The sequence below is a fragment of the Coenobita brevimanus genome, chromosome 14 (assembly GCF_032717465.1).
Source record: "Coenobita brevimanus isolate Jiangsu-jjx chromosome 14, ASM3271746v2, whole genome shotgun sequence".
Classification (NCBI taxonomy): Eukaryota; Metazoa; Arthropoda; class Malacostraca; order Decapoda; family Coenobitidae; genus Coenobita; species Coenobita brevimanus.
The window spans coordinates 34,639,024-34,639,750 of NC_136967.1; the positions used below are offsets into that span (position 1 = coordinate 34,639,024).

Genomic DNA, 727 nt, shown 5'->3' on the forward strand with positions numbered 1-727 from the left:
GGCCTCTTGGTATTTTTTCTCATTTACCAAAATTTTACATTTTCTTGCATTGAATTTCATTCCCCACATCAGGCTCCATTTGTGTATCCTATCCAGATCCTCCTGCAGCATTTTACAATCCTCCTCAACCTCTGCCTTCCTCAAGATCTTTGCATCATCAGCAAACAGACTTCCATGACTGTTCACTCCATCTACCAAATCCATCCATCCATTGCCAGACGCCATGTATCCCAAACGGGGTGGTCAAGGGCTTAGAGTTAATTGTTTTACAGGGAGGGGCACTAATCCACCACCAACCCCACTTGACACGTAGGGATGCCAACAGCATCTGGTGTTCCCAGGCGGTCACCCATCCAAGTACTAACCAGACCCAACGTTCCTTAACTTCGCTGATCGGACGGGAAGCGGTGTACTCAACGTGGCATGGCCGTTGACATTTATGTAAATCAGGAACATTACTGGCGCCAACACCGAGCCCTGTGGGACTCTACCTGTTACTTCCCTCCATCCAGATATTCTATCCTTTATTACTGTCCTCATTTGTCTGTCTCACAAAAAGTCTCTCATCAATTCCAGGAGGTTCCCCTTCAGTCCTCCTATATGCTCTAATTTCCACATTAGTCTCTTATGAGGTACCTTGTCGTAGGCCTTCTCCAAATCTAAATACACACAGTCCACCCAACCATCTCTCCTGAAGCACGTCAATCCCTCTTGAGTAAAAACTCAA

The 727-nt window shown here is 46.2% G+C and overlaps 1 non-coding gene across 1 annotated transcript; it reads right to left on the reverse strand.

Moving 5' to 3' along the window:
* Positions 1-316: 316 nt before the first annotated feature.
* On the reverse strand, positions 317-435 carry LOC145390520 (5S ribosomal RNA). The gene has a single exon (XR_013895667.1). It is a non-coding gene; the product is annotated as a 5S ribosomal RNA (ribosomal RNA).
* Between the last annotated feature and the right edge of the window lie 292 nt (positions 436-727).